Consider the following 21,757-nt stretch of genomic DNA (forward strand, 5'->3'; position numbering starts at 1 on the left):
TAAAGGGAACAGGGACTGTCTCTGACATGTAACTCTTATTTCAAGGGATGCCATGACCTCTTCTGATCTCTGCAGGCACCAGGCATGCACATTCAGAAAAGAATACAAACATATTTTAGCTTTGTTGGTCTTGTCCTCTCCCCTCTGTGTCCTTCTATCCCCCGCTTCTTCCATAAGATTCCCTATGCTCTGCCTAAAATTTGGCTGTGAGATTCAGCATCTGCTTCGATACCCTTGTAGGCAGAGTCATTAACTGACTCTATAAAGCAAATTGTTAAAAGAATATATTAAATTGATATTAATCTCAAAAAAGCTTTACTGTATAAAACAAAAATCCTTACTAGATTTTAAATTTAATTTCTTTTTAATTAAAAATCACTTGATGAATTTAACATGCTTAAAGTCTTTCTACATAACATATAAAAGGGACTACTGGGAATGTTTGGTGACAATTTTAAGTCAGCACATAAAAAGCCAAAGGAGGATGGCAAATTGGATGGCATCTTCAGCTATATAGCAAAACTGTCTCAGATAGAAGGAAGGAGAGGCTTCTGACACAGCTTTAAAGGGTCCAGTTGCTTCACTCTATTGCTACCATGCCTTCCCACCATGATATACTGTAACTTTTATTTATTCTTTTATCCTTTTGAAATTATGATTACATCATGTCCCCTTTCTCTTTCCATCGTCCAAACTCTCCCACATACTACATCTCATGTTCTTTCCAATTCCTGAACTTTGTTCATTAACTGTTTTTACATGCCTATAGTTTATAGATATATATATATTTATTTATATATTCCTAAGTGCAGCCTGCTCAGTCTGTATGTTACTGCTGTGTATGTGTTCAGGGCTAACCATTTGGTATTGGGTAAGCAACTGGTGTGCTCTGATCTGGGGAAGACTATATCCTTTCTTAAGCTGCAAACAAAAGCAGGGGGAAAAACCTTTTTATCCCTAGAAAATGTTGTGGGAAGAGCAAAGACAAATGACAATCAAAAAAAAAAAAAAACAAGAATTTTAATTTATAACAGAGGACAATATTTATTTCATGAGAAATAAATATCGCCACAGAAAAACAACCCCACTGAAAATAGACAAATAGGAATGATAAATAGAAAATAAAATTCAAATGATCTTTAAAACTATAAAAATGTGCTCAAAGTATTGATAATTTCAAAATGCAAATTTAAGCAATAAAGATCCACAATTTGTTATTGATCATTAAGTAAATTTAAGAAGATAAATGAGGGGTAGGGAAGTGGTTCAATTAATAAAATATTTATTATGTAAACACTCACATGATAAGCAGGGAATCATGACATGGTTTTATAACCCAAGTACAGGGGATGCAGAAGCAGAAGGAGCCCTGGGCCTGGCTACCCAATCTAGCTAATCACTGAATTCCAGGTTCAGTGTGAGATCTGGCCCCAATCAAATACAGTGGAGAGCAACTGAGGACACCTAACATTAACCCTGGCCTCCATAGACATCACAGTCTCTCTCTCTGTCTCTCTCTGTCTCTCTCTCTCTCTCTCTCTCTCACACACACACACACACATACATACACACATACACAAAATGTGTCTATATTGGTAAAGATGCAGCAGTACCTCACAGAGTCGGTGCTTTGGTGCATTGGGAATCCCAATACATTGATTTTAATTGACACGATCAATCGGAAAATTTTTTAAATAATACTTTGAATTTAAGCTCCAATTTTCTGAAATCTGCCCACAAGAAATTCTGGCATGTGTTCTAAAAGTATATGTTTTAAACTAGAACAAACTCAAACACGTTAATAAATCATGTATAGCTTCATCATAGAATATTTCCATCCATTAAAAATAATGATGAGGCAACATATGTTAAGAGCTGACAGAGTCATTGTAAAAAGCCCATTTTGTGTTCCTATAACATGATGCTTGGGACCATATAACTCTTGAAGAATAGATGCTTTCTTTTCTATGATCTGGCAAGCAAGAAGTCTAAAACCAAGGTGGTACTGTATGTTGAGGGCTTATTTGCCACGGCCTCACATGGAAAAATGCAGACCAGAAAGACAGAAGCAGTACCCCCTGTCAAACTGCTTGAGAAAAAAAACATCTAATTCTATTCATCAAAGGGGTGGAGTCAATTTCATTCCAGGGTTGGGGTTCTCATGGTCTAATCCGTGTCAAAGGCCCCGGTTTTTAACTGGTGGCATTATATTCTTGGAAAAAGCATGATCAAACTGCAGGAGAAATGTGAAAGTCTCTAAAACAGGTGGTTCAAACCAAAGAGCAAGGTGTAATGAAACAGTTAATTGTATTACCAGTTGTGTGCTTTTGCTGAAAAGGTCTGTGTAAGCACACATCAAATCAACATTGGTTGTAGTCTAGGAATCAGGAAACAGGGAAGAACAGGGAAGACTCTTTTTTAAAAATTCTTATTATTTGACTGCTTTACACCTGTCATGTATTCACATAAAATAATTTGTCGTTTAAAAACCACAAAAGCTTCATGTAGTTACGGCTGCATAGGAGCTGAGGCTGTGATGCATTTTGAGACAAGTCTGAGCAACACAATGAGTTCTTATCTCAAGCAGATAAAGAAACCACGCTGAAAAAAGATTAAAGGGCTTCTTGTGGTAGAAAGTATTCAATTTGTCTACTGGAGCTGACAGAAAGAGGTGAATGCTGACAAGTGAAGCTTTGTTGAGCATTTTGTGACATGTGCAGCCTTTCAAAGAGTAACATTAAGCAACCTCTATGACATAGTCTTCATTGTATTTAGGCAGCTCTTCAAAATGCACCATCCTAAAAGCAACAAACTATAGAACAAATAAAGGATCAAGAGCAATTAGAACTAGGGATTTGAACCCACCCATAAAACCTTCGACCCCAAATCTGTCTTGCCTACAAGAAGTGTAGGAATAAAGATGGAGCAGAGATTGAGGGAATAGCAAGCCAATGACTAGCCCTACTTGAGATCCATCCCATGGGAAAGAGTCAGCCCTTGACACTATTAATCAGCCCTTGACACTATGCCTGCAGACAGGAACCCAGCAGAACTGTCTTCTGAAAGGCTTCATAGAGCAGCTAATGGAAACAAACTCAGAGACCCACAGCTAAACAATAGGTCAAGCTTGGAGAGTTTTGTGGAAGAGTGGATGGAAGGATTGAGGGAGCCAGAGCAGACAAGGACTCCACAAGAATACCTACAGAGTCAACTAATTTGTGCCCATGGGGGCACACAGAGACTGAACCACCAACCAAAGAGCATGCAAGAGCTGGACTTAGGCCCCCTTCACATACGTTGCAAATGTGCAGTATGGTCATCATGTTGGTCCCCTAACAATGGGAGTAGAGCCTGTCTCTGACTCTGTTGCCTGCCCTTGGATCCCTTTCCCCTAGCTGGGCTGCACTGTCTTGCCTCAGTGGGAGAGGATGTGCTTAGTCCAGCTGTGACTTGAGGTTCCAAGCTGGTTTGGTACTGCTTGGGAGCCTCTCCTTCTCTAAAAAGAAAAAAAGGGAGGGGTCCTAGGAAGGGAGAGTGAGACTGGGAGGAGAGGAGGGAGAGGGCTGGAATCAGGCTGGAAAGTGATTAAATAAAATAAATGAATGAATGGGAAAAATGAAATTCTAACAGCAAAAGAAAGAGCAATGATGCTCAGAGAAAGACTGTGTTGTATGTAGAGAACAGGCCGGATGGAGGTTTGATAAAGAAAAAGCCTCCAAATGAAGAGTCCGCAGAATACAGGAATATAGACCCTCCCGCCCTCCAAACTCAGCGGATTTTCTTAGCTGCAAGATTCAGAAAAGCCAGTGTGGAGCAGCTAACCATGGTATCAACAAATGAGGCCTCAGGTTTCTTGTGCATACCAGCTGCTAGGTTCTCAGCAGGACTCCTCCACAAGTATCTCCCTCTGATTCCAGTCACTCACTCTTCCCCAGTCAGTTTATTTTGGGACACAAAATGGCAATCATGACAGGAGAAGGGAGGTGTTAATTTCCGAATCCTTGCTCCAAGCCCACAGTCCCCACTCCAGTGGGCTGTCCTTACTGGCTACCATAAACAGCTGACACATCATGTCTCCAATAATGGCAGACTGGCAGTGGCCAAAGCTGTAACTCAGTTTACATCTATGACAGTTACCCAAAACATCTCTGCTGCACATCCCTAAGGAGTGTTAGTGGAATGCTTGCTGTGGTCATTTAAAATTCAAGTTTCAAAAAGATATTTCTGACATTCATTTCAGGAATGAATTCTAAATATCAAAAAGGTGACGTTTGATTTTAACTATTCTATAAAATTAAAATCAAGTATACACAAAATTATTTAAGCAACAAATATAACATTTGATAGTCTCCAGTAGAGAAAACCAAATGAGAAATTTTCTTCCTGTGCCAGTCAATAAAAATCAGCAGTAGTTTAATATAATCTTACCTCCATGGGAGACCTTCATGAGCAAGGCCATTTCAATTTTCCAATCTTGTCTTAAAATGTATCTAAATCGTTCCCCACCAATCATGTTCCTATACTTTAAAAACCATAATTATAATGCCTATAGCAGCCACTCACATTGTCTTCTTTTGTGTACAGCACTGTGAAAGCAAGTGTCAAGAGCGACCATCATCAGAGACTATTCCCTGGGCTCTAGTAAAGCTGGAAGTGCAGAGTCCGCGGTGTCTCTGCCAACAGTCATAATTAATTAATTAAAGTCATAAAGATGATCATAGATGAAGCATTTGAGCAGCACACTCTTTAACCAGACCCTTCCTATTGCTCTCCTTAATTATTGGGTTGCTAGTTCCTTTTTAACCACCTGGACTGTGCACTTCTGTAGCTTAGCTGGCATTTGGAGACAAAATAAAAAATGCATGCGTGTTCTGAGAGGAAGGCATTTATGTGCAGCACATGGGAGTTTGGGTATTGGAATGAAACTGTCAGTTTCTACTCATAAGTCTACCAAATGTAGGCATGGAATGTTATGTACGTGCTACAACTACTCTAACTAGTATCAACAACACATCTTGATGGTGAACCAACACAAGATAATAGATGGTAAGAGATAGTATTGAATGAACTTGCAAAATTAGAGGAGAAGAGGAATTCCTTTTGAATCCCAATGATACATAAAGATGCCCATATCTCAGATCTGAATGAAGATTGACATGCAAGTCTATCTGGGGCTGATTTTTGACACAGTTCTTAGAGCTTTGAAGAAGTTTTAATTTTTAATTGCTGAGTAGTATCTCATTGTGTAGATGTACCACAATTTCTGTATCCATTCCTCAGTTGAAGGACATCTGGGTTGTTTCCAGGTTCTGGCAATTATGAATAAAGCTGCTATGAACAAGGTTGTGCAAATGTCCTTGTTGTGTACTTGAGCATATTTTGGATATATGCCTAGGAGTGGTTATAGCTGGATCTTGAGGAAACACTATTCTTAATTGTCTGAGAAAGTGCCAGATTGATTTCCAAACTGGTTGTACAAGTTTACATTCCCATCAGCAATGGAGAAGGGTTCCTCTTTCTCCACATCCTCTCCAGCATGTGTTGTCACTTGAGTTTTTTGATTGTAGCCATTCTGATGGGTGTAAGGTGAAATCTCAGGGTCATTTTGATTTTCTTTTCCTTGATGACTAAGGATGCAAATGGTGGGAACTAGAAAAGATCATCCTGAGTGAGGTATCCCAGAAACAGAAAGACAAACCTGGTATATACTTACTTATAAGTGGATATTAGACATATGATATAGGATAAACATACTAAAAGTTGTACACCTAAAAAAGCTAAGCAAGAAGAAGGACCCTCTAGGTAAGATGATCAATCCTTACTCAGAAAGGCAAATGGGACAGACATCGGAAGATGGAAAAACAGGGAACAGGACAGGAGCTTACCACAGAGGACCTCTGAAAAACTCTACCCAGCAGGGTATCAAAGCAGATGCTGAAACTTATAGCCAAACTTTGTGGGCAGAGTTCAGGGAATCTTGTGAAAGAAGGGGCAGATAGAAAAACATGAAGGGGACAGGATCTCCACAAGGAGAGCAACAGAACCAAGATATCTGGGCCCAGCGGTGTTTTCTGAGATTGATACTCCAACCAAGGACCATGCATGGAGGTATCCTAGAATCCCTGAAGAGATGTAGCCCATGGCAGCTCAGTATCCATGTGGGTTCCCTAGTAAGGGGAACAGAGACTGTCTCTGATATGAACTCAGTGGCTGGCTCTTTGACCACCTCCCCTTGAGGGGGGAGAGCAGCCTTACCAGTTCACAGAGAAAGACAATGTAGCCAGTTCTGCTGAGACCTGACAGGCTAAGTTCAGATGGAATAGGAGGAGGACCACTTCTATCAGTGGACTTGGAGAGGGACATGGGGAGAGATGAGAAAGGGAGGGTGGGACTGGAAGGGAATGAGGGAGGAAGCTGAGATACAATGTGAATAAACTGTAATTAATATATAAAAATAAAAATAATATAAAAGAAGAAATAGTCTTTTAGAACCATTCCTAGAAGTCCAGAAAATACCACTGTCCTTATGTACCCAGCTACCAAGCTTTTAGGTCATCTAGTTGACCAGTGAAGCATTTTGACAGTCACAGAGGTGAGACCTCATCAGCCAGTTGGCATTTACAATAAGGACCCAGGATGCCTCAACTCCAAGACCAGTGATTGAATTCCACATATCCTAAAATCTGCTCTGGTCTTCAAGTCTGCAGCCCACCACCACTGACAATTCAGCACTCAGGGGTCTCCTTCTCTGTCCCTCTTTATCATCTGAGGCTTACTCAGCTGGTCCTTCTCTTTCTTCCCAGCAGAGATTTTCAAACCCATGGAATGCAACCTGTCAAATACAGTAAACCAAACTTCAATCATACATAAAGAGGTTTCCAAATTTGAGCTATTAAATAAATGGGTCTTTCAAAAGGAGAAATAATTTCCCCCAAACATGACTTAAATTATCTTTAAACAGAACGTAGCTTTAAAATAAACAAATACTTTGGGCAGAGTGCAGGGAATCTTATGAAAGAAGTGGAAATAGTAAGACCTGGAGAGGACAGCAGCTCCACAAGGACAGCGACAGATCCTAAAAGTCTGGGCACAGGGTTCTTTTCTGAAATTGATACTCCAGCCAAGGACCAGTAATGGAGATGGCCTGGAACCCCTGCACAGAAGTAGCCTATGGCAGTTCAATATCCAAGTGGCCTCCATAGTAATGGGGACAGGGACTGTCTCTGGCAGGAACTGATTGGCCTGCTCTTTGATTACCTCCCCCTGAGGGGGGAGCAGCCTTACCAGGCCATAGAAGAAGACAATGCAGTCATTCCTGATGAGACCTGATAGACTAGGATCAGAGGGAAGGGGAGGAGGATTTCCCTTTTTAGTGGCCTGGGAGAGGGACATGGGTGGGGAAGAGGAAGGGTGATTGGGAGGGGAAGAGGAAGGGAGGTACAGGGGGATACAAAGTAAATAAACTGCGATTAATAAAAATTTTAAAAATTGGAAAAAATAAACAAATACATGATCTGTCGAGATGAGTTAGTAGATTAAAGCACTTGCTTTGCCTGGTTAGCTGAGCTCTAAATCCCTGATATCTCTCACTCACTCTCTCTCTCTCTCTCTCTCTCTCTCTCTCTCTCTCTCTCTCAGTGTATATACAGACTGAAAAGATGGCTCAGAGGTTATGAGTGCTGTTCTTGTAGAGGACCTGGGTTCAATTCCCAGCACCCAAACGGTGACTCACAATAACCATCTGTAACTCCAGGATTCACAAGAAAGCATAAAGTTACTTGGACTTAGAAAGAAGCCTTCACTAACAGCTAAACTTTCAGTTTGGTGGGTTTAGCCAAACGGAAGGGGGCTATAATAAAAAGTACCTTTTTTCGTTTAGCTTTTCCAAGCAGCCCAGCAGGACATTCCCACAAAGTACCACTCTCCTCAAGGAAGGGATGAACCATTAGCATTCTTAGATGTATCTACGAAACGAGATTTAAGAAATGATCCACGGAACAAGATTTAAGAAATGTAACCCTCAGGGACTTGGGATGAGAAACTAGCTGTAAGTGGTTGGTAGGCTCCTGCTATGTCCACCATTGTGCACCAAGGAATATAGAGCATTACATATCACATTTATATCTTGTCAGAAAATACAATGAAAATAAAGATCCACTAACAGAATGCCATATGTTGCAAAACTGTGTCACTGTTTCCACTCCCCTAAATCCACATCCACTGTGAAGAAGAATTAACTGCTAATTGTCCCATAAAGTTATAAAAACTGTAAAAAAAAAAAAAAAAAAGCTTTATTAGAATTTCTATCAGATAATGATAGAACCAGCTCCTCTCATCAGAGACGACTATGTGATCAGTGCAATGAACCTCCTACAATCAAGTCTCAAAGAGAACTCTAGGCTGTAAAACAGCTTACTTTGTTCAGATATGCTTTTATGATTTAGGATTCATGACCTTGTAGCACATACTCTATGCTATGAAGGAGAGGTATCAATTCCTGTCTTGACCAGATTTGATTTTACTCGAATCTATCCATTCCTAGGCACATTAAAATATACATTTGTGTTTCACTGAAATTGATTTCATGACAAAAACAGGTACTCAAACTGGAATGCAAGGTTACTGCTTTTCTGACACTCTTGAGTATTGACAAGGGGCAATGTACAGTTTAGCATTTTTCCCCAACAATTTGGATACTGTCACTCAACACCACAGAAAATAAGGGATGTAGGCAACTGGGGGAGGAGCCTCAGGGTCACAAGCATAACTACTGACACTGATCTAATTTGATCAGCAAGTAAACTGTTTTTGTTCTGTTCTGTTCTGTTTTCTGTTTGTTTGTTTGTTTGTTTGTTTTGTTTTTACTAGTGTAGCCTCTGAGGGTTTTTTTTTTTGTGTGTGTGTGTGTGTGTGTGTGTGTGTGTGTGTGTGTGTGTGTGTAATTTTTTAACTTTCTCCGCCTGGGAAAAATGTTCTATGTTGTTAATTCCAAGGAAATAGCTACAAAAATTTTGCTCTATCTCAGCACAATTATAAAACATTTTTTGTAACTCCCTCATAGAAAAATAATCCATATAAAAAAGAAAAGTAGAGACAATATCTAAAACTAAGTTGGATTAAATTGTTTATTTCACAGGATAACTTAATGGAAGCTTATTTGAATATATGATAAATATCTACATTATTATTTGTGTACATGTTTAAGCTTGGAATCCTAAAGGTCTACTCTGATACCCACTAAGCTTTCTATACAAGCTATTATTAATCATTTTTTCCTCCAGAAAAAGATACAAATACAGTCCAGAATCTCCCGAAATGGCTTTGATCACCCTCAAAAGAGAGCCCTAGTCCATCCATCTCATCGTTTTGTCTCTGGAAAAAAAAAAGAAAGAAAGAAAGAAACAGAAAAACATAACTCCTTATACCCCAGAGCTAATTTGCTTCTGTGTTTTAGGCTGAGTTCAAATTTCAAAATTCTCATTAAAAAACTTCAGACAATTGGCTTGGGGTGGGAGAAGAAACCTAATGCGTCTGCTGGCAACACTCCAGCCTCTGTGTCATTGGTCTGCATTCCTGGAGCATCTCCATTAGCTAACGGTGAAAAAGCTAAAAGATAGCTTAAACCAAAAAGGGGGATCAGGAAGGAAGAAAAACACTAGACATGCGAAAATAACACAGGAACTGTAATCACAATCACCAATCACCAGGTAGTATCACACATGCCCACGTGTAGATCAAAAAGAAATGGAGATGCCCTAAAGATAATCAGGCAAGAATACATACACACACGGACACAGACACACGGACACAGACACACGGACACAGACACACACATGCATGTGTGTGTGTGTGTGTGTGTTTTGAGACAGGGTTTCTCTGTATATCCTTAGCAGTTCTGGACTCACTTTGTAGACCAGATCGGCCTCAAACTCACAAAGATCTGCCTGCCTCCGCCTCCCCGTGTGCTGGTATCACAGGCGTGCGCCACCATGCCTGGCAGCTGGTGACAGGCGAGGATGCTTCTAAAGGCAGAGTCTCCTCAATCTTAGATTAAGGTCTGTATTTGGCTTTCCTAATAGGATCCAGTGTGTGCTTACAGGAATCTTCTAAAATCAACTCTGAAAAGCTGAAAGAATGCTCTTCATTTTCCATGGAGACTAGAAGGAAATACAGGCATATGAGCATAGCCACTAATCTTTCCAGGGGGAAGAAGTATGCTGTCTTAGTTGTCGTAGTCGCTTTCTGATGTGTCCACACACATTTAAGTCCTGAGTTGCCATCACTCTGTATGAAGTTGACTACTGCACTGCCATCTACAAGCCACTATGAGCCACAGAGAAGAAATTAAAGGCACAGCATTACACTAAGTTATTTGTGGATCCTCCATGTGACAGCAGGTAACTGCTCTTTCTATATTTTTGAACAGATCTAACTGGTCAATACATAAAGAAACAGATACATTAGGAAGCTACAAAAAAATTTTTTAAAAAGCAATTCATTCTTGAATTTTTATAGACTCCATCTCTTCCATCTCTACCCCCAAATGTTACAACTCCAAAGCACTTAGGAATAAATAAGCAAGCTGGACAACTTACTGCTTAAGCCAATCCCTCCCCAGGCACCTTCCACACAGGCACAAAAATGTGTACTCAGATGCTACTAGAAAAAGAATGAATTGATTTGATCAAATATTTAATACCTCTATCAAATTTCTCAGAGAATCCACTGCCTTCTAATACTGTCAAACAGAGAAAGTGATTTTACTGGGCTTTTAGCATCAAACGTACTGAGTGTAGAGTAAAGGAGCCTATTAAGGGGAAGAAACAGCACTTAGCTGCTCTCTTACCTTTTGAATATGGTGCCTTCTCTGCTGCTATTAACTGCTACATTGTATTTCTCTGTCAGACATCTCAGTAACTTGTAAGTGAAGGTCAAAGGACTTTATAAGAAATTTAATTACCAAGGACATTCAGGAAAGATAAAAACTGGGCAGTACTATTTTGTGGCTGGCCCTTACCAGATACATGCTTTTCAGAGTACTATCGAGTCATCAGCGGGAAGAAAATGGTACACAAGTCTAGACATGCTATTCATACTTGAAATGAGAGAGCTACTAAAAACTAGTGGTTAAATTAAGCATATCTTGTATGGACCCATTCAACCAACAATCATTTACAGAAAATCCAATTGATTTCTACTGAAAAAAAAAAAATGGAAGATGATTTTCTCAGATAAGTGGTCTGTAATTTACTTTCACTTTTTAAAAAACTTGCTGATTAAACACTACATAAAGATTTTACCCAGAAGGTTAATAAATATGGTCTCAAGAATAAGATCTTTTGGCACGATAACAGTTCCCTGGCTCAGGGTAAGGAAGTGCCTCAGCCTGCAGATGACTGGCCAGGCAAATGTCACAAAGTCACAAGATAAAACAGTTCACTTATTTGCCTGAAAGATTAAAGCCTTAAAGAAGAAAGGTGAAATAGTGATGCCATTTCTGATATAAAGCTGAATAACTCTCAGACTGAGTCCCCGTTTGTGGAAAGACGAAAGGAGATAAAAGGCATGGTTTCTAGTGTGTACACCACTCATAACTGCAACCTCACACGGTACAAAGAACATGGGGCAAACACTGTAGAGCAGATGAACCCAGGAGACTAAGATGCAAGAATGAAACAAAAATGTCCGTGTAGACTCTTTAGAGATCTCAGAAAGCTGCCAGACCCCAGATCTTTCCTTTTAGTTGAAAACAAAGTTGTCCTAATTAGGTTTTTGCCTCAAACATCTAAGTTGAATATAAGGTGATCCAGGACAGGAATCCTCTTAAACAGAAAGCTCTGACAGATTTCAAGGAATTCACCCAACTTTTTTCTACTTAACAGAAGAACCGCCTCACCCTACCCTTGGCTATGGCAAAGAGACCCTTGTTGGTGGTGGTGTTCTTATATCAATCAGGAGCAAAGTAGATGGCAGTCCTTCATTCATCCCAGCTTTACTCCTAGCATGGTAGACAAAGTTGTTTTATGCCTAGGACGCATAAAAAATCAAATCAAAGCCAGGCAACGCAACACAGGAGGAAGACAGACCTGCAGACCACCATGGTACCCACAGACCTGTCTTACTTCACAGGGCACAGGAGGGCTTTAGATATGTGCTTGCTACCACACTACGCAGCACTGATGGAGGGTGTCACCTAGAGAACCGCCAACCAAGAGCCCAGCCCGAGCAGGACGGATAGGAGAGAAAGAGAGGTGGAGCAGCTTGAGCATTGTGAAGAGAGGTGGAGCTAGAGATGTGAGGGTGGACAGGAGTTGCCTGGTGTGAGTGGCCAGCTTCATCACCTGGGGCCAAGGCGAGGTTCCAGCCCGAGCTGCTGCTAAGGGCCACATGTGGGTCACTGGTTATGCAGCCACAGGGGTCCTCTTCATATCTAGAACACTCACTCAGAAGAGCTAGCATTTTAATAGTTAAAGCACACAATTAAGGGTTTCTTTTCCTATCCTAGAGATCTGCCTAAAGGATACTTACCTGATACTTTCTTTTTCCATTAAATCCCTCAGCAAATCTAAGTGCCCTGTCTGTAAGCTCAGAATTCTGTTTTACATGACTGTCTGGGAACACTGTTAGGAATTATATCAACCACGGCTAACTCCACTTCATATGGAACGACTTGAATGAGCAATCTCTGTTGAAAATCTTGTCATCCTATAACTGGCCATAATTATGCTTTGGCTATGTTTAGCAATAATGAATTTTAAATTTCTCAGGTTTTTAAATTATTTTACATGAGCTAACTAAATGTGCACATCTATTTCAGGATTTCCTAATAAATCTGTCAGAGTATAATGCAAAGAAAACAGATCATACAGAATTTTTTATCAACTTATTTTAGCTAAATCTCTACAAAGCCAGGACTATCTTTTATCATAGCCCTTGAATTCTATTATATTTATGGAAAAACTGGGATATGAATATATCACATAGCAGGAAGCTAAGTTTATATTAAATACAAGAGAAGATATATTTGAGGACACAGGTTGATACTATATTTAAGAGGGACTATACATACATGAATAAAATTTAATAAAATATCCATATTACATACACCTTGCCAACTCGCACCCACATTAACATCACTTTCGTCCACTCCAGGAGTAATTCTAGGAGGCTGCTTTAATGATGTGGTCATTTCCCTCAAGCCACCCTGTTTCCATTACCTCAAATTGGGTGATTTTCATCTCCACTGGAAACACTACAGCTTCAAATATTTTCTAGGCATCCACAGTAGCCATCTTACCTTTCTTCCTTCCGTCTACCAAATTGTCCCTACAAATTCCCCACCACCTCCAATTTCTGTACTTATATTCATCTAACAGGAAATCCTAGAGAGTTCTGTGTAATCACTTAATGATATGGTGGACTTGAGGATTCAAATTTTTGATGGCCCATCTAAACTCTCTTTATTCACATTGCCCTCTGTCAAATTTTTATTCTCAAAAATTTCCTCGGTGAACTTTTCAAATTTTTACCAGTTTATTGATGTACATACTCCAACATTTTCAAATTCCTGGCAGATAACATCATGACCTACTTCAAAAAAAAAAAAAAAAAAAAGAACAGTAATGATCAATCAAATCATGCTTGAATTTGTCTACTTCATATATATATATATATATATGTCCATATTACTCCCTCTCCTGACAGAAGATTAGGTAGTCCTGTCTCTGATTATACCCACTTCCGCCTCAGAATTCTTCATGGCATCAAGACCCCTCTTGTAATCACATCTTATTTAGGTCAACACATTGTTACCATTGATTAAACAGTATTTACACATTGTTGTTAACCAACACCTGATTCAGTCAGATGGCCTTGGTTGATGTGCTTCCCCTCTTTTTCTGGAGCCTGTTTATGATGCTACATGTCATGCAGCCATCATGAGTCCATAACACTATGACAGTTTCGAAGACTTTCTTGTCTTGTAAGATTTGTTCAGTTTCTAGACGTTCTAGTTGAGAACTGGGATTCCTCTGATGTTTTTCCCGTGATTACACAGGAACTTTGGAATCAATAGGAAGATCATGAGGGAAAATGACTTTTTTTTTTTTAAACCAGATCATGTCAAGAATGGCTCAGCTCACTTGGCCAAGCAAGTTGCCGGGACTTCTCTACTACAAGGTTGCTCTTCTATTCTGCAGTCACTTTTGGCAACAAGTCATTTCACAAACCCATGAGTAAGGAAGACAAGCCTGTGTCTTTTTTCCTTCCTACATAAAATTTAGAATGAGTTTGTTGGTATCTATGAAATGCTATGCTGATTTTGATGAAGATTATGCCAAATCTGTAGATAAATGCTTAATTTATACCCAAGTATTTCAACTTTTGTTACTCTCAACAGATATATTAAATTTCAAATGCCATTTATTCAGGTATAACAATCATTTTATATTATTGTTACATTCTATGGCATTATAATTGTTTATCATTTTTGAATTTAACCATATATGTGATTACATCACCTTCAAATATTGTACTTTCCCCCCTCTCCAGTTTGCATGATTTTCATTTGTTTTTCTGGTTTTATTGTATTAGCTAGAACTTTCACTAAAATGCTGAGTAGGAGTACTGAGAAAAGAATTGAATTACTATTTCCAGGGTTAATGTGATGTCCCTCAAAATTAGCTGTATTATCAGAAGTCATTTATAGTTGTTCATCACCAGGTTGTACACTATTTTCCCCATTCTTAGTGTCTTGGGTTTGAAATAAATTTTGTGTTCAATTTTATCAAATACTTTTTATATACCAATTATGTAGTCATACAGCATTCATCATTTCATTTGAGAAGAAACTATACAATACTCAGCCCTAAATGGGATGGGCATTTCACACTCCTCTCCCAAAGATCAGCAAACTTTGTGGAAGAGGGAGCTCAACAACTGTGAGAGCCAGAAGTGGAGACTGCCTTCAAGAAAAGTGTTTTCTGGATACAACAGGGCAGTCGCACATATAAACTCAACAGCAGTTTTGGTAGCACACACAAGACCTGTGCAAGCTCAAGCTAGACAAAATCTCACCGTGAATTATAGGGCTCGATTTGTGAAAGTTATACCATTTGAATTTGTGAAATAAAACTCATTTATGTGCTACCTGCCATTTTTTCTTAGTCATTATTGGATTTGATTTTCTTTTTTTTTTTTTCTTTTTAGTTACATTTTGTTAACTCTGTGTCCCAGCTGTATCCCACTCCCTCATTCCCTCCCCAACCCCACACTCCCTCCCTGGTCTCCTCCCTGCCCCTTTCCAAGTCCACTGATAGGGGAGGACCTCCTCCCCTTTCATCTGACCCTGTTTTATCAGGTATCTTCAGGGCTGGCTGCAAAGTCCTCCTCTGTGGCCTAACAGTCTGCTCCTCCCCTGGGGGGGGGGGGGTCAAACAGCCTGCCCTTGAGATCCTGTTAGAAATAGTCCGTGTTCCCCTTACTTTGGAAAACTACTTGGTTACTGAGCTACCCCGGGCCACATCTGAGCAGAAGTTCTAGGTTATATCCATAGATGGTCCTTGGTTGAGTGTCAGTCTCAGAAAAGACCCTGTGCCCAGATATATTTGGTCCTTGTAGAGCTCCTATCCTTTCCATATCATACTAACTTCCCTTCTTTCATATGATTCCCTGCACTCTGCGGAGGGTTTGGTTATGAGTCTTAGTGTCTGCTTTGAAACACTGCTAGGTAGAGTCTTTCAGATGCCTTTTGTGGTAGACTCCTGTCATAAGTTCAATGCACATCCCATTTGTCTTTCTAAATGAGGATTAATCACCTTCGCCTGTGTCCACTTTCTTGATTATCTTCTTTAGGTGTGTAGATTTCATTATGTTTATCATATCTTGTAGGTCTATATAAGCGATTTGATTTTCTAATGTCTTATGAGAAACATTGTATCATTCCTCACCCAGTGTCTTTTTCTTATTTTCCTGTTACTGAAATTATGCCCCCATAGAATGTGTTCAAAATGAATGAATGAATGAATGAATGAATGAATGAATGAATGAATGAATGAATGAATGAAACATTCCTGATGCCCAGATAACTGAGCACTTGCTTCTTGGTGGCACAGTTGGGGGAGTTTTGGATGTGTGGCCCTAACAGAGAAAGTACATCACTGGGGTTGGGTTTTATTTTTTTATAGTCTCACCTCATCTAGTTCATTCTCTCTACTTGCTTGTGGTTAAAAATGTGAGCCCCCACCGGGTGGGGAGCTTTGCCAGGCCACAGAGGAAGACATTGCAGCCAGTCTTGATGAGACCTGATAGGGGCAGATAGTAAGGGAGGAGGACCTCCTCTATCAGCGGACTAGGGGAGGGATATAGGCAGAGGAGAAAAAGGGAGGGTAGGGCAGGGAGGAGGGGGACACAGCAGGATACAAAATGACTAAATTGTAATAAATACTAAATCAATTAAAAAGTATGTTTAAAAATGTGAGCCCTCAGCTTCCTTCTCCTGCTGTCAAGCCTGCCACTTGTTGGTATGTTTCTTTGCCGTAATGGATTCTTATCCCTCTGGAACCATAATCCCCAATAAACTAATCCTGTATAAATTGCCTTGGCCGTGGTACTTTAGCACAGCAGCAAAAAAGCTCCTCATAAAGCTACTTTGGCCGGTATGACGTTGAATAGTTTATTTCCTTAAAGAAATTAGTGTTAAGTTATCAAACTGCATTCAAGGAGTTTTTTCTTAATTCCTCTTTATAATCTTTTTAATGAATTTGGAACCTACTGTAGGCATAACTTTTGTTTCTTATACTGATAATTTGTGTCTCCTGTTGGTTTTTATTTTTTTTTACTCATAATTATGTAGAAAGATTTTACTTCTTATATCGTTTTCCTGCATTTAATATTTTAATGATTTTCACTCCATTGCTTTGAAAATTTATCTAGTTACACTTACTTGAAACTCACATTTCTCCCATTTGTGTTTCTCTGTTTTCTTAAAGCAATTACTAATTTTAGAACCCTCTTTTACAAATGTATTAACTGTTATAAATTTCCCTCTAATCCCTGCTATATAGTACCCAAACCTTTTACTACAGTTTATTACAACATTAAATTATATTGCATCAATTAGCATTTTGTTGAAAATACTACACAATTTCTTTTTAGACTCCTTTCTTTAAACAATATGTTTGTAAATATTTTGATAATTCAAGAAATTTAAGAATTTTCCAGCCACTTCATTGTTTTCTAGCTTCATTACATTGTGATCAAAAAACATACTTTGTATATTGCCCCCCTTTAAAACAGTAAGATGTATGTGACACATTTTCTGTCTAGAAAAGTATCTCCTGTGCCCTGAGGAAAATCTGTGTTCTGTTATCCTATGATGTCAGTTAAATCAAACTGAACAGTTGTAGTGGTTAGATCATCCATTCCCTGTTTTCTTCCAGCCTTGTCTATCAATTCCTCTAACTGATAGATTTAACAGATTTGTCTATTCAATTCTACACACATATGCACAAACAAAAATTTTATAAAAACAGTATTTTTTTTCTTACAATTTCCTATGATACTTAATTGACTCATTTAATACACCCAACACACTATTAACACAGATCTTTCCTATTAAAAGTTTTAAAAGTAGAAACTTGTATTTAATTTTTCCCCATTTCTCTGCTTTTGTGCATTCTGCTCCATGCTTCAGACATGTTTTCTTGTCTTCTCTTTTTCTGCCTGAATGACAGCTCCTCCTCCTCTTCCTCCTCCTCCTGCTCCTCATCCTCTTAACACTTCCTACAGGAAAGGTTCTTCAGTGAAGTGGTCTCTTAGTTTGTGTTTGTCTGGAGAAATGTCTTTGTCATTTGTTTGTTACTTCTGAAGGCCAAATCAACTCTATGTGCATTCTAGATTGCTGGGGTTTTTTATACTTTATATTTCGCTCCTCTCTTTCCATGTTTGAAAAATGTATAATTAAAACTCTGCTTTAATACTTTTCCTTGAACAGTTGTAAGTGCCCAACTGCTTTCTGATCCTTTCTAACTCTTTCTGTTGTCCAGTTTCCTGAAGCTGGAATATGGCATACATACTTGGTTAACTTTGGGACTGCTCAGCGGGTCCACCGAATAGCTAACTCTGTAATTTGCTGCGTCTGACTAACTTTAGAAACCTCTCATTGGATACTTCAAATACTCCTTTATGAAAATATTTTTTACACTTACTTGTCTATTTGAGGTAGCTGGGGTGACACACACGGCGCCCTTGTGGCGCCCAGAGGACAAGTTGCAGGAGTCAGTTCTTCCCTCCCCAAGGTGGGTTCTGGGGCTCCAACTCAGGCTGTCATGCTTGGCAGCAAGTGTTTTTGTCCACTGGGCCACCTATTAGGTATCACATCAGTTTCTAATAATATAGACATTACATTTCTTGATCCTGAGCTTAATTTTTTTCTTTATTTTTTCTTGTCTCATATATTACATCTCCACCACAGTTTCCTCTCCCTCCCCTCCTCAACTCTCTACCCTCCCACCTCCATTTCCGCCAGATCCACCTCCATTCACCTCCTCACAGAAAAAGAACAGGACTTCCAGGGACACCGACCAAAAATGCCATCGCAAGCTACAATAAGACCAGACACGTATTCTCACATCGAGGCTGGATGACAATCCAGTAGAAGGAAAAGAGTCCCAAAGAGTCAGAGACAGCCTCCGCTCCCACTGTGAGGAGTCCCACAAGAACCCTGAGCTACACGATTATAGCATATGCTGAGGACATAGGTCAGACCCCTACAGGCCCCCTGATCTCTGCGGTCCCCCATGAGTCCCTGTTGAGTCTGTTGATGCTGTGGGCTGTGTTCTTGTGGGGTCTGCGACCCCTCCGTCTCCTCCAATCTTTCCTCCCCCTCTTCCACAGAACTCCGCCAGCTCTGCCCAGTATTTGGTTGTGGGACTCTCTATATGCTCCCTTCAGTTGCTTCATGAAGTCTACTCCTGTCCCGGCAAACCTGCAGGCAGGACAAATTGTACGTCGGAGTTTTTGTGACTGGGTTGGTGTTCCAAGATCCCCACTTACAGCTTTGCCTCGTTGCAGAGGACGGCCATTTCAGGCTCCAAGTCCCCCATTTCTAGGTATCTTTGCTAGCATTACCCTCACAGACTCCACGCAGTTTCCATTGCGATAGGTTTCTACCTTACCCCAGAAATGCCTCCCAATTCCAGTCATCTCTCCCAGTATTTTCTCCCTCCATACCTCTCACCTGATCCCTCCTGTCCCACCCCCAAAATCCATTCTATTTCTTCTTCCCAGGGAGATCTCTGCATTTTCTCTTGAACCCTTCCTGTTTCTTGGCCTCTCTTGGTCTGTGAATTTTACTATGTTTATCCTTTACTTTACATCTAATGTCCACTTGTGAGTACCTACCATGTTTATCTTTCTGAATTTCGGTTACCTCACTCAGAATGATTTTTTTTTTCTAGTTCCATCCGTTTGCCAGCAAATTTCATGAAATCATTGTCATTTTAACAGCTGAGTAAATAGTCCACTGTGTAAATGTATCACATTAAAAAAAAAAATCATTCTTCAGTTGAGGGAGGTCTAAATTGTCTACAGTTTCTGGCCATTATGAATAATGCTGCAATGAACACAACTGACCAAATGTCTTTATGGTAGGATGGAGGGTCCTTTGGGTACATGCCCAGGAATGGTAAGGTTAGGTCTTGAGGTAGATTGACTCCAAATTTTCTAAGAAAGCACGAGATTGATTTCCAAAGTGGTTATACAAGTCTGCACTCCCACCAGCAATGAAGGAGGGTTCCCCTTCACATCTTTTCTGGCATGACTTTATATTTTTAAGTATTCCGTTTTGTCTTCATGCTTTTTCTCTTTGAGTCTTGACATTATTGCTAGATCTTCAATCTCACTGTTTTTTCTTAATCAAGTCACTTGTGAGCATAAATGAATATTATTCACAAACTTATTTCTAGTACTTCTTTTAGTTATTTCTTATATGGCGTAACTGTTGTGCAGTCTCTTTTTTATGGCTGTTAGCATATTAATAAAAGTTACTTAAAATACTCTGGTATTTTTATATTGGTGCCACATTAGGTCCTAGTTTTGAAGACTGAAGTTTCTCTCAGATACTTATTCTTGCGCTTTGGCATGCTGGTAATTTTTTTTTTTTAAGACAGGTATATACTCAGAATAGGAAATATAAACTGACATAAATTCATATAAATCTAGGTTTTGGCCTGCATATATGTTTCTCAAGTAATCTAGTAATTTCTCCCACATCCTCTTACTGTTTGTCTGTGCTGAGGTATAGATAGTGTACTTCCTCAAAACCCACATTACGACTATTGTTCTGTTTTTACTGGAGACAGGAAAGGCAGAGGGAACCAGAATGGGAAAAGTTTCCTTCCCAGCTAGGATAAAACCCTGGGAAAGCCTTTTTCCCTGAGCAGCAGACCCTTGTAATGGAGGACGCTCCAGAACATGCCATGGAGAATACTCCAAAACCTGCCTCCCAGTGACAATAATTATGCGCAGTCATGCAGGGAGGGGGAGCTGTTCACTCTTCCAAGAGCTTCTGAAGACAAAGCCTGTAAATACGTGGGGTTCCTGAAACTGTGTGCCAAGAGATTTGAACCAGCTGCCAAATGACCTGAAAGCTCGAGTGGCTAAAGACCTTATCACTAAAACATAAAAATTAATAACAAGTGGCCAATTTTACTATTATAGTAAAAGGGCTATAAGTTTTAATTTACATTTAAAGAATATAGAAATAATTTAACTGCTCTCTAGTCATCCAAGTGTCTGAAACAAAAGGTGATAGAAGCAGATAATTCATATTTATGATATTCACTGTGACACTGGTAAGCAATAACTGAACCTAAGTGACAAAGAATACTAAAGGGAGTGCTGGAAATTTATGATATTCCATCTCATAATTCATTAACCAATATTTATTTGGTGCTTATTTCTTACTTAGCTAGCACTGAGTTGAATCTCTGTTACGATTTAACTGAGGGCCTACCCAGACACTTTTAACTTCAAAGGTGGAATGAGCCAGTGTATTGTTTTTTATCTTAGGGACAAGAAAAACTAGGGATCCAGGAGAACAAATGATTTTCCTGGGTTATGAAAATGAGTTAAAACAAAGAGAAGAATTCAAGACCTGATTTTGAGGGAAGATTTTTGTCCATTGTGCCATATTGAAGGCCTTTAGGTTTAGTCAAAACCTGAAAAGGAGATAAGGTTTGTTCTATCCCCCACCCCCCAATCCATGAATCTCTCAACTTAGCACAGTTTACCACTGATAAGGGCGACACCTCCTATGAGCAATAACTTTTAATTAATTTATTATTTTTAATATAATTTTTTATTTATTACAAATTATTCATTTTGTATCCCAGCTGTAGCCCCATCCTGTCCCCTCCCAACCAATCCCTCCCTCCCTCCCTCATCTCCTCCCATGCTTCTTCCTCAGTCCACTGATAGTGGAGGACCTCCTCCTCTTCTATCTGACCCTAGCCTATCAGGTCTCATCAGGACTGGCTGCACTGTCTTCCTCTGTGGCCTGGTAAGGCTGCTCCCCCCTTAGGAGAGGTGATCAAAGAGTTCATGTCAGAGACAGCCCCTACTCCCCTTATTAGGAAGCCCATTTGGAGACCGAGCTGCCAGGATGGATTTGTTATCTAGCACTATCGACATCAGCTAAAAATTGACATATATATATGTATATATACATATGTATATGTATATATACATATGTATATGT

The 21,757-nt window shown here is 39.6% G+C and overlaps 1 non-coding gene across 1 annotated transcript; it reads left to right on the top strand.

The window, feature by feature from the left end:
* The first annotated feature begins 11,898 nt into the window (after positions 1–11,898).
* Positions 11,899–12,040, top strand: LOC129671839 (small nucleolar RNA SNORA48). Its single transcript, XR_008719427.1, has one exon. It is a non-coding gene; the product is annotated as a small nucleolar RNA SNORA48 (small nucleolar RNA).
* Positions 12,041–21,757: the final 9,717 nt, after the last annotated feature.

The sequence above is a fragment of the Psammomys obesus genome, unplaced genomic scaffold (genome assembly GCF_907164565.1).
Source record: "Psammomys obesus unplaced genomic scaffold, mPsaObe1.curated_primary_1811, whole genome shotgun sequence".
In the NCBI taxonomy this organism is placed as follows: domain Eukaryota; kingdom Metazoa; phylum Chordata; class Mammalia; order Rodentia; family Muridae; genus Psammomys; species Psammomys obesus.